Here is a 12438-nt window from a genome sequence, read left to right on the forward strand (position 1 = left end):
GAGCAAGAGGTCTAAATTGGGAACTAATTTGGTGCCCTCCGGCAGGGCTCGGTGAAGTCAGAGGTGTCATGTTTAATGCCGGCCCACAGCAGCTGGGACCCTGGGCTGGTGATCCATGCAGATCTGCTCGGATTTGCCAAAATGTTAGCTTCTTTAGTAAAAGTATTCTGCACATTTTAAATGGTGCCTTCCAAAAAATACCAGAGCCATCACATACTAATGTGGCCTGTGAGGCCACGTTCATTTAAACAGCCATGAATATGCATGGTGGCTCGTGGTCCTAAGGTCCCTATACAATGGCTGCGAAATTCAGTGTGTAGTTACAACACTTCACTGAGAGAGGGTTTAAGGATAGATCCCATGTATACATACACATACTTACTACCTAGAGAATATTCCTTATTCAAAACAGCTTGCCAACTTCAGCAGAGAGGTGTGTGTGGTGTGTGTGTGTGTGTTTGTTTCGGTATTTGAATACAAGGAGTTTATTTGTAACGCTATCTTTGGATGGGTATGAATGCCATCACAAGTCGAGGTCCCAACCATGATACAAGTACACACACACCTAATCTACCGTGTGAGAGAGAACAGAAGTAAACAAAGAAGAACTTTACCAATACAGGTGTTTGTTGAGTTAAATTACAATAACTAACGTAAGGGGACAGAGGGGCTGTAGGTCTAATATACAGTTTTCAGAAAAAACACGAACCCTTTTATTTTGTGTTATATCTTGCAGAAAAATCATTACATACGCTAGGACGGAAAAAAACCTAATTCGTAAAACAATGTATGGTTCAGGAGAGGGAGCAGCTGGATCAGCACGTTATCAATTATGCAATCAGACAGCAGCGTTCTCGTCTTCGGGGTGCTTTCTGCGGGTGGACATTTTGAACACACACTTTGAATCCTACCTTGAACTCAAACTTTATAGTAATCTAAGCGTTTTAGATTAAATTAGAACCGTTTAACACATTTAGGAGATACGAAGGAAAAACTCCTATTTCTCGTTTAATGAACACGAACCTTCCGCAGCGTATCTGCTACTTGGTGACATAATACAGTGACATCAGTTTAGTTATCATCCGTTGATTGTCTACATTGTGCTCATTATATAGTGTTAATCTACTTAAGAGACCTACAATTGTGTAAGAAATATATAAGATATGCTGAAAAACGAAAGGGGTCCCCTTTTCCCGGAACACGGTGTCGGTACGGTATGGGTGTAGATATCTTGACAAAACTATACAAATAAAACGCTTCAGGAAGGTCTGTAATTTGTTTTATTGTGGCACAAAATAAGGTTTTTAACCGGTGCTATGAACGACTACAAATGTGTTTCAGGCCCCACTGGTAGAAAAGGGCAAAGCCAGATGCAGTGACTATGTAGTAAGACAGGATAGCATCTCTCATTGTATGTGATGTTAACATGTGACTGTTTGAAAATGGATTCAGGTCGCCGTGTCCATTCTCTGCGTCCTGGGGAAAGGTTTCATTTAGTATCTGAATGAATCTTCTGAAGCATCTTTAATGTTGTAACTTTGAAGTGTGTGTGTGTGTGTGTGTGTGTGTGTGTGTGTGTGTGTGTGTGTGTGTGTGTGTGTGTGTGTGTGTGTGTGTGTGTGTGTGTGTGTGTGTGAAGGTCTGTTCCTTCAGAAGTAGGGTTTTGAGGCCACTTTCCTTTCGTTGACTGTAGTCTGCTGATAAGACAGCAGAAACATGGCGTCCAGTGGAAATCTCATGACATGGTGCTGCAGATGTTTACACTTTACTCCCGAGTCGCAGGAAGTAGGAATTTCTTAGTTGTAAGCAGCTGTTCTGCATAATAATGCTTGTGTTCTGTGTGAGCAAAATGTACATTTTAAAGACAGTAATTCATGTTTGTTAGCCAGCTCCGGACATGGCGTCCATGTATCAATCTGCAACCTGCTCGTCTCGTGTCTGACGTGTGCCAGAGACATCTTTGTGTTTTACCTCCTTGTTCCTCTGAGCATGAAAACCTCCATCTGCAGGAGCACTTTCTTTTCACTGTCAGAGGCCTGATATATATATATACATGTGTATATATATATATATATAGTACTAATCTCTGGCACCAAGTTGTTAACCTGGACCTGAGATCCTGTGCTTGAGTAAATGGTGAGTCCTAGTTATTTTAATAATCTATTTTTAGCTGTAAAACATTCTCGGTACAAATTATGTCATACGTGTGTAAGAATTAGGCAGGAAAACCCCCTTTATCCTACACCAGGTATTCCTTAAAACAGGGGTGCTCAACTCCAGTCCTCAAGCCCCCGCAACAGGTCAGTTTTTCAGAATATCCCAGCTTCAGCACAGGTGGCTCAATCAGTCCCTGCTTCAGCACAGGTGGAGTCATGACGCATTGCGTAAAGACACATTTCCGCCAGACGTGTGTAGTTGGGACGCCTTGTATAGTAAATCAAAAATGTATGTAAATGAAAGATTGTTGTATGAAACTTAAACATGCTATAATACGGGGGTGAAACAGGCAGGGACACGCTTCCATCTTTATACACAAGCGTACTCCGTCCAGAGTGGGGGGAACACTGGTAGTGTTAGGTGGCTGAAGGGGATTTACTGAACATATTGAAAGATGATTTAATTCTGGAGTCTAATCCCTAATTCAAATCATTCATGTACTTTCTGCTCGGGCCGTTTGTGTTAAAACGAGGAATTCTTAGCAGGACTATCTCTGCATATTGGAAATCTAGGACAGTCACAATCAGAAGTAGACTTCAGATTAGTACAAAGGGAAGCCTAATTACTCCCAAACTGTGTAGATTGTATAAATGGTTAGGTCTACTGTAGCTAATTAAGGCTGACCTTGCTGAACTGTATTAGGCAATCTGTTTGCATGGATCACTGTAACCTTTTTAAAGGGACACTATCCCTCACCACCCCCTCCCCCACCCACACAGCTACTGTTAGCCCCTTTTAATCTAATTTGGGTTGACACTGTTTACAACAATGACACAATTAAGAGGATTGTCTTTTTTTTTTAAGTGCATCTTTTGTATAACTTCTTAGCGTTCTGGCCTGCGGGCGTTCTGGCCGGCGGGCGTTCTGTCCATCGGGCGTTCTGTCCGGCGGGCGTTCTGGCCGGCATGGTTTGCATTGGTGATAATCCTTTTGTAAAACACTCTTCCTTCTGCTTACTTTTTTCTGCCCGCCTCTTCCTGGCAGATTTATTTCCTCCAGGTTTAAATGACTTCATGTTTTTCTGGACAGGATGTGAGCAGCAGGCCCGATGTGCAAAAGTAGGAATGTATTATAATTGTGACAACCGCAGTCCCAACGACAAGTCAAAATAAAATAATAAGATTGAAAATGCAAATTAGGTGTAAATGAATAAAGAGGGGGAAAAAGGACTAAATGGATATTCATTATATTTTGGGGGGAGTTTGGTGAGTACTGCTACTTTTTGTCTGATGCCTATCGAGTTACAAAGTTACTTCCAAATGCATTACTGGAACATTTCTAGAAAGCCAGTTTTTATTTCATAATTTAAAACCTAATGATAATATTGTTTTAATTGTCCTTGAATATAGAAGTTGCCTGTATTCATCTGCAATATAGTGGGAGCGCAAACGTGGACAGTGGGGATTGGATCCAAATTAATCCATACATTAAATGTGGTCTGTATCATGATTCCAGAAGACTAGTTTAGTTGCTATATTGATCCTCATATTATGGCAAACCATACGGAGAAACTTGGATTGTAAGCTCTGTGGGGCAGGATCCTCCTTTTGCTTTGTGTTATCAATTGCTATTCTTACCCCCATTGTTTGCGCCTCATTATCACTGTTTATTATTTTTTAAAGCTCTGTGGTGTACACTGTTGGCAGGAATATAAATTAAATTATATACATGCATAGAAACAAATGTGAGCAGCGTGATACCTTTTATTAAATCAACAAATATTTATTAGCACGCTTGTTTCACAACTTATTTATTCATTACTTAAAGAAACTTTTAAAGTTCAGAAGCTTACATAATATACCTTGTTTGTTGGCCCACCAAAGTGTGTGTGTGTGTGTGTGTGTGTGTTCTGCGCCTGTCGCTGGAGACTAGGAGTGGGCTGCTAGAAATACTGATATTCAAAGACAGATGACCTGAACACACAGTAGCCTGACAGTGGTTACCATGGCCCTCAGAGTGAGCGAAATATATGATAAGGCAGCACTACAGCTAACAAAGGTTATACTCTATGTACGGGAGATTTGAACACTGTGTGGGCCAAATGATGTAGTATGTCTATCGTTATTTATATAGCACCCACAATGTACTCAGCACTTTACAAAAGAGACAATGCAGTACGGGAAAAGTATAATACAATAAGTGCAAACAAAGTCAGACAATAGTAAAGGAAATCCCTGTACAGGAGAGCTTACAATCTAAGTGGTATGTGGGGAGACTTACAGACACAACAGGTGAGTGCAGTAGATGGCAGTGCCTGGCCACACTGGTTGGTAGGAGTGATTGAAAGTGTGAGACAAGAGCCATTAGTCTGGGCTATTAAAATGCTTCATTTCAGAGGTGAGTTTCAAGGTTTGAGCGAAGGTGCTTGGCGTATACTGAGGGCGTGCCACAGGTAAGGGGCAGTGAGGGGAAAGGGTTTAAGGCGAGAGAGATCAGTAGCGGTGAAAGGGATGTAGAGGCGACAGTTATGGGCAGAGCACAGGTGACAAGCAGGGGTATAACGATCAGAGCTGATATATAAGAAGGGGCAGATGAGGGGAGAGCCTTAAAGGTAAGGAGGAGAACTTTGTAGATGATCTGAAATTATATGGGAAGCCAGGAGAGGGATTTAAGGAGGAGGTGAGCAGAAACTATTTTGGGAGAAAGTGAAATTATTCTAGCAGCAGAATTTTGGGCAGTTTGCAAAGGAGAAAGTTGTGAGGCAGGGAGGCGTGTTAGCAGCATGTTACAATAATCCTGACGGGAGAGGATGAGGGCATGCATTGGAGTTTTAGCAGTAGATTGAGGAAAGGGCAGATCTTGGCAAAATTATTGTGGAAGAGGCGACAAATTTTAGCCATGCTGTGAATGGAGGAGAAAGGGAGGAGTCAAATGTGTAATGTCACTCCTAGGCAAAGTGCTTTGGTGACAGGATCGATGGTAGAGATGATATCTAAAGTCAAAAGAGTTAATGAGGTCACCAACTGATAGTGTGTAGAGAGAGAGAACAGGACAGGCCCCGGAACAGAGCCCTCAGGTAAAACCAACAGACAGATCAACAGAAGACGAAGACATGTTAGCGACAGAGACAGGGAGTGTGCGATGGGAGAGGTAAGATGAGAAGTAGGATAGCGCTTTGCTGCGGATACTAAGAGCGTTTAGAATATGAAGGAGAAGAGCGTAATCAACAGTATCGGCAGCAGCAGAGAGAGAGAGAGAGAGAGTAGGGTTTGTAGGGAAAAGTGACCTTGGGATTTTGCTTCATGTAGATCAGTGGCTACTTTAGCGAGTGCAGTCTCTGAATGAGCTGTACGAAACGCCGTGTAAAGTGTCCTGGGCGGCATGGGAAATAAGGAAGTTATTCACACGGGAGAACATGAGACGGTCTAGCAATTTGGAAGCAAACAGTAGGTGAGATACAGGGCTTGTAGTTAGTAAGCGACGTAGAGTGTAGGTGCTTTTAGAGAATAAGTTTTATGTATGTATGTATGTATGTATGTATGTATGTATGTATGTATGTATATCTTTATATAGCGCCATCCAGGTACATAGCGCTTCCCACGTGACATAATAATCTAACACATAATGGGAATAAATGCTTCAGACATACAATAGGTAAAGGAAACACTGCCCCAAAGAGCTTACAATCCAAGGGGTAAGGGGGGAGAACTTAGAGACAGTAGGAGGGTGTCCTGGTAAGTACGTCTGCCAGGGGTCAAGGTCAGTGCATAGGAGATGTATAGTAACAGCCAGCGAAGCTACCCATGTGCTGTGTTATAGCAGTGTGTTTTAAGAAAGGTCGTAACGGTGGATAGAGAGGTGCCAGTCGGATATTGAGGGTAAGGGCAGTCCAGGTGTGGGGCAGTGGGGGATAAAAGTTTTAGTCTTATCATCCATCAAAGTCTATATACATGTGGGGACAGTTACCCTGTGTGTTAGTTTGAATGCAGTAACAACTTGTAATAGAATACTTATTGTGTATTGTTGCCATTGGCTATACTTCATCAAATGTGTTTGCTGCAACTTAGCGCACTCGTGAGTTCAGGGTTATTATTTTTTTTACAAACTTGAAACAGTGGCAGAAAATACACTGTAACAATTCAACACCTTTTACTTGATTTGTTGCATAGAAGGTGGTCCAGATCCATCACAACCTAAAAACGAATTATCAATGCATTCCCAGGACCTTTCCTCAAGTTCCCGGGCAACTATTACTGGTCTCTTACAGTACCTACTGTACAAAATAAGTCCAGCCTAGAAGCTCTGTTACTTGCACATGAACCTTCTTTTCATGTACCTAGGTCCTAGGAAAAGAAAACTAAAAGGACTTTTCTGTTTTATGGCTTTACTTTTCTCCCACCCTTTTATTGTATAATTAATTGCAATGGTATCACTAATTCCATGCATACATCTTCCCTTCGGAAAACAAGAATGAATTATGGATGAAGAATACTGTATGTGTTCCTTTCAGTCCTGTATTCTGCCAAGAACATATCTAAAAGGAGCAAGCAATAAAAAGTCTGCAGTACAATGATTATGGTCAGGAAATCTCTCCAACAGGAGACAGGAGCGGAGCACAGCCGTAAAGCAAAAGAGGACAGCTAAGGTGGTGACTAAAAAAGTTTATTGAACAACAGTACGGTATGCTGCTGATGGATCCATCAGCAGCATACTGTTGTTCAATAAACTTTTTTAGTCACCACCTTAGCTGTCCTCTTTTGCTTTACGGCTGTGCTCCGCTCCTGTCTCCTGTTGGAGAGATTTCCTGTACTTCATTGCCGGATAGCACGCGGGGCGGCTGCAGCGTTCTTGGATGACATCACTGCCGGTCATGTGACCGCCCTCCGCGACGGTGCAGTTGCGGGAGGGTTGGCGGTGCAACGCGGTTCATTTGGAGACACAGTCTGCATAACAGTGAGTTGTACCAGAGCAATACATTTGGTGCCCAAGGCTGGGCCAGTTGGAAAGAGAGAGTACATATACCATTTGACACTGTGTTCTTACTTACCTCATGACAGCAATTATACATACGCAGCAGCTGCTATGCCATTTTCTGATGCACCTGATGGGTTAACTCTGTTTACCTGATTTAACTCGATTATGGTCAATAACAGATAGAAATGTTGTTTCTTGTTTTTTTTTATAACAATTAATATTGCTCTTAAAGAATGTTTCATTGCTTGAAACTGTAAGTCAGAACGAGACCTGTAGGGCTGTATATACTAAGCAGCCTTCCGATATTGGAAGACCCCTTACAGCCTACACAAGACAATTGGTTGTAGGGTTTGTGGTGGTTAGTTTTTATTTATTTGTTCCCTATCGTTGACTAAAATTGTAAGCCGTTAAGTGATAACCATTGTCATACCTGAAGATCTACTATTCCAAGAGCATAGTACTGGCTCCATTTACAGCGTCGGATGGTTTAATTTACTAACATAAAATCTGAGTGTAACCCTGCTTCCCCCCCCCCCCAGACTCTACGGTGGTGTCTAGGGTGCATGAGGGTAGGTTACATGCGGTGTGGTGCGTACCTGTGAGGAACAGGAGGGCCTGAGCTTCCCGCGATGTTGTGGGGGAGCCAGGACCAGGCTTCTGGGGTGGTAGCCTCCATGATCTCTTAGTGGTGCAGCGCCTCCATCTTCTATACTCCCAGGAATATGGGACAGGACCGGTATAGAAGAACCCCTTGGGTCCCAGGGTAGTACTTTCCAAGTCACACACAGTCTTTATGGATGAGGAATAGTCTCTTTATTTGACAACGCAACAATATCCCAACGATAAGGGCTTCCAACAGCCGCAACACAATAGCCAGGACGGGTTCGCCTTCGCCCAGATAATTCCTCCTCTCCTTCCCTCCAAGTCACTCTTCCTGCAGGATGGTCTGAGCTAGGGCTTCAATACCCCGTGGCCCACCCCCGAGGTTAGCCTCGCGGTGGGTCTTGAATTCTCCCCATCACCCCCGGCAGTGGGGTAAGGGCATTGGTCCACCAAGTCTATAACTCTATAACTCTATCAGCTCTACTTAAAAGACGCTGATTCTGTACACTCTCCTTTTGCCTGCACTCTGCGCATGGGAAACCGTAGTTCTCTCCAAATCCTCGGTCCGATCCGCAGGATTTCTTGACTCAGGGCCTGTTAGTGGCACTGCATACTCCCGGCATAACTAACCGGCAACTCCAGACTCTGACTAATCTCGAACGAAGAAGAACTACTCTCGCACGAAGAACCACTACTCACCGGAGTTGGCTACTAAATATAGAGCTAGCCCCGCCCCTCATGATGTCAACAGGACCTCCCCTCGTGCTCATGCCTGCAGCAGAGTCCAGGCCTGCGTCTATCATTCAGGATAGGGCTATAAGGGGGGAAAAACCCAGGATGATTACTGGTGCCTGATCTTAACAGGACTTACCACAGCAGAAGGAAGATAGGTATAGCCTGTGCTGTTTACAGGGGGCTACACTAGTAATACACAGATATATTAAATCAGGAACACGGTGCATAGGGTGGAAATCGCAATATAAGATACTTAATGTAAATAGTTTATATCTACACATGTGCATCTTCCAAACTACTCTATACAGTATGCGTTTGTAATGGAGTTCCTGGTGTTTGTGTGACCTGATTTATGTTCCTGGTTTGTATAGAGCTATTTGGAAACCCATACTTGCGTGCAAAGCCGTAGGCCAGTAACTGGATTGCTTTCCAAGCTGTAACTATAGGTCTAGATTCAGCCATGTGGAAGGATGTATTGCTCACAGAAAAGTGAGATGTATAAAACTAGCGATACTTTTATTGATCATCGTGTCCCACAGAACTATGCATATTAAATAATGCTATAAGTCAGGCGCGGCCAACTCCAGTCCTCAAGGGCCACCAACAGGTCAGGTTTTCAGGATATCCCTGCTTCAGCACAAGTGGCTGAGTCTCGGACCTGACCCGTTGGTGGCCCTTGAGCACTGGAGCTGGCTGCGCGTGCTGTAAGTTATACACCGTTGTGATATTTGTGTCTATAAGATTAATGTAGGGCTGACTGTAGGGGTTTGAACACTAGGCTTGAAGCTGAATGAAGGAGACGCAGAAATGTGCTCACTGCTGCTGTGGCACAAAGCCGGTTACCAGTAAAATTGGTCTTGTGTCCCCCTTGACCTTTGCATTGTTAGTCTGCAGTGAGCATGGTGAAGTCACCCATTCCTCCTTCACTCTGACAGTCTGCAGCTGGGAAAAGGGCTTTGGAATTTTTCTCCTCAGCAAGTGACTTTTCCTCTGCTGAAGCGCTGACAAGATTTACCTTTTTTTGTTGTTAAATATAGTCTAATTTATTACCTTACATTGGGATTGCAGTGAAGTGGAAGAACTCAACATCTACTGTACCATAAAGAAATAATTTTAACATTATTATTATTAATATTATTATTGTAAGGTTTATTTAACAGCTTTTTAACTGTATACCCAAACACCTAACAGGACCAGTAAAATGATATACAGCAGAATATACAATGCATGCTGCAGGGGTATGAGCTGGGAAGAGGTGACATAATAATACAATATTGCAGTCCTTACCACGCCTACTTGAAGCACTAATTAACCCGTTTACTGCCAGAAGGGACGAAGCTTCAAATAAGCACCGGTGAAACCAGTATATATTCTAATGTAGTTATTAGTCTGCACTGCATTTTTTAATAGTTTGTAAAATTAGAAAAACATTTTGCATATTTATTTATTTATTTTTGGTAAAAATCTTTCTTTTTTCTATGTGTACTTTGGATATTGAATAAAGCTGCTGAGTTCAGACACTTGCAATTCATTTTGGCCTCATTGAATTAGTCTGCAGAAAATATCACTAGACATGATTCTTCCCCTCGATATGTTGTACATAATGAGTCTTTACATGCATTTGAACCAGTGACCAGGCCTTGTCTGTCCCCCACACCCTCCGAGTACCAGCCTCTCTCATTTGAATGCTGAAGAATGAGGGGTTTGTGTCTTCCCCTAAGTGTTGTGTTGGTTATGCAAAAGAGATATCGCAGGGCAGCTGCTATATCTGCGGTCCCTTCCCCCACCGCGTCTCCTGCTTACATTGCGCATGCACAAGGGAGCACTCCCTGCCTTTGGAGGAATATCTATTTTCAGCTGCCCCTATGTCCCCAGCTCTCTGCTCTCTCTGCTTCAGCGTTGCACATTGTCCCTGCCTATAGAAAGCTTTGCTGCGTAAAAGCTTTTTCAGTTCTACCCATGCCTGCCAGCTCCCGTTGCAATTAAAGAGTAATCTTTTCTAAATGGCACTAACTCAAATCTAAATCCTTTCTTCATGCCACATAAGAGGATGAATCGCTGTTTTTGTAAAAACAGATTAATGTTTTGGGACGCTGTCCAGTCTGCTGGTCCGTAGTACAATGTGCTGGTTTGGCTATTGGGGCACAGCACGTAAAACCTATTTCATGCTTTATTTTGTATATTTCAGTGTGCGGTCTCGTATGTATAAGAACAAGTTGCCAGCCAATATAACAATGGTGCGTAAATGGTATTACATTCATTAGATTACAGCGAATACAAATAGCACATTCACACATCTTAGGCCCGGGCCATAGAGGCTTCAGGAGAGCGGAGGCGCGCTAACGCTGAGGCGCGCTAACGCTGAGGCTCGCCTGCTTAAGTCAGCGCAATTCCACGGACTTGCAGGCGAGCCAGCGTACGCGAAGGGAGCCGGGGGGGAGGTGGTTGGAGGCGGAGCAGTGACGTCGCTGGGCCAATCGCCCGCGACGCACTGACGTCACGGCGCCGTGACGTTGACGCTGCTTCAGGCTGATTGGATGTTTTCAGCCGACAGCGCGCTGAAAAACAGCTTGGCGCTCGGCTGAAACCTCCATCTCCTTAGCACGCCTGCGGACGCTCGCATGAGCCCCCTCTCAAGGCATCCTCATTGAGGATGCAGGGGCTCAGCGCTGAGCGTCCGCACGGCTCAGCGCGACCTGTCCTTCTATGGACTCGGCCTTAGACAGGTCTGAAGCCCTGCTTTTCCCCATTATATCTTAGGCTACGGCCCCGGCGTCGGTGTCTGTTCCCCGGTCTGTGCAGAGCTGCAGGGGGAAAGATGGCGGGTTTGGGGGGGGGTGCGCCCTGATGTCACCCGGCAGGTTCGCCCTCATTGGCTGAACCGCCAGGGGGCGTGGCAAGCGCTCCATCGCCAGTTCTGAAGACAGTAGCGGGCCCGGCCCTGATGAGGGGCGGTTCTTGTCCCTGCAGCGCACGCCATAGTGTGCGCTGCAGCAGGCAGCGGGGACCTAGGCTTAGCATACAGTGCTTCCACTGCAGCCAGGGATTCTGGGTAATGACATGCAAGTGAGCACACAGTGCATTAATTAGATTGTAAGCCTGTGATCAAGGATTTTATCATATTGTTCTATTTATGTCTTCAGCATTTGCTGATATGTTGATCTCATCTTTTGTTCCGATTGACCAATCTGTATTTTAGTTCGTACAGTGCTGAATACATGTTCAGTGCAATATAAAAATAGAAATGAATAAACTCCTATAATAGAACTGAACCATTATTTGAGAGCATTGCCGATTTCTAAGCAATTCTAAGATCACACAGCGCTATTACGTAACCACCCAATGGGGATCGTGATCCAGGAAGCAGCCAATTAAAATAATTCTTAATGATACGTTTTATTTTCTAGAAAATAAAACGTTCGTTCTCCTGTGATCGGCGAAGAGGGCCAAAGATGCAAAGTTCTGTGGGGAAGATCATGTGACCAGGCAGTCACTAGATACAATTGGTGCACTGCTAGAGAGGGGGCAGGGCTCACAAAGGGGTGTGCCAGAGTCTGTTTCAGAAGAGGAAGGGGATGTGACTTTGTAAATGGTTGCTACAGAAACAAAATGCTTGTTACATTATAATACATTAAAAATGTAATACAGAGCTGATTGACTTTAAAAAATAAACACAAACTTGTAGGATATTGCTTGGTCTGCAGCTTTAATATGACAAAGTTCTGTGGGGAAGATCATGTGACCAGACCGTCACTAGATACAATTGGTGCACTGCAAGGGAGAGGGCCGGGCTCAAAAAGGGGTGTGCCAGAGCCTGTTTCAGAAGACGAAGGGGACTTTGTAAATGGTTGCTATAGAAACAAAAAATGCTTGTTACATTACAATATATGAAAATGTAATTGAGTTGTTTAAAAAAAAAATGGTAAAAGTATTATCATAGCACAGAACTGATTAAAAAAACCTACATGT

The 12438-nt window shown here is 43.8% G+C and overlaps 2 protein-coding genes across 6 annotated transcripts in view; one reads left to right on the top strand and one right to left on the bottom strand.

Moving 5' to 3' along the window:
* Positions 1–8129, bottom strand: part of TMEM40 (transmembrane protein 40) — a 98176-nt gene extending 90047 nt beyond the window's left edge. The window contains exon 1 of the mRNA XM_075574900.1: positions 7728–8129. The gene's annotated coding sequence lies outside the window, so the exon portion shown is untranslated. The remainder of the gene's footprint in view (positions 1–7727) is intronic.
* Positions 1–12438, top strand: part of BICD2 (BICD cargo adaptor 2) — a 109631-nt gene that overhangs the window by 12717 nt on the left and 84476 nt on the right. The window lies entirely within an intron of this gene.

Source organism: Ascaphus truei, chromosome 17, assembly GCF_040206685.1.
Source record: "Ascaphus truei isolate aAscTru1 chromosome 17, aAscTru1.hap1, whole genome shotgun sequence".
Classification (NCBI taxonomy): Eukaryota; Metazoa; Chordata; class Amphibia; order Anura; family Ascaphidae; genus Ascaphus; species Ascaphus truei.